The following is a 473-nucleotide window of genomic DNA, read 5'->3' as shown; positions in this document are numbered from 1 at the left end:
CCCCCGCGCTCCACCTCAGAGCTGGGCATCCCCTGCGGCCAGGGCAGGGAGGGCGGGGGAGGACACACGGTTGTCCAAAGCCTCCTCGACCAGCGGAACCCATCCATCTCCTACTAGGAGAGCTCCTGCCTACTGCGGCGTCTTAAGAACCCGTTGAATTCGGGGTGCTTAAAATTACTGCTGTCTGAGGGCGTCCAGATAGGCTGACCGATCAGAGACCACTGCAAGGGGCACCAGTCTGGTTTATAAATAAATAAGTAAATAAATCTATCTCACGCTAAGCAGTTGTGAGCGACTCGAAGTGGGAGGTGAGTGCGGTCCCCGAGTGGGCCCCACTCGTACAGCTTTCCTGGCGGAGGCTGCTGCTGCCAGCAGGGACATCTGCTTGGTTGCACTCACCAGAGGAGGCTCAGTACTCCTCCCCTCCGCTCCCCCTTCCACACAAGCTCAATTCAGCAGAGGAGGTCGAACCC

The sequence above is a fragment of the Charadrius vociferus genome, unplaced genomic scaffold (genome assembly GCF_000708025.1).
Source record: "Charadrius vociferus isolate BGI_N301 unplaced genomic scaffold, ASM70802v2 scaffold161, whole genome shotgun sequence".
In the NCBI taxonomy this organism is placed as follows: Eukaryota; Metazoa; Chordata; class Aves; order Charadriiformes; family Charadriidae; genus Charadrius; species Charadrius vociferus.
The sequence above is the reverse complement of the archived record's forward strand: the minus strand, read 5'-3'. Positions refer to the sequence as shown.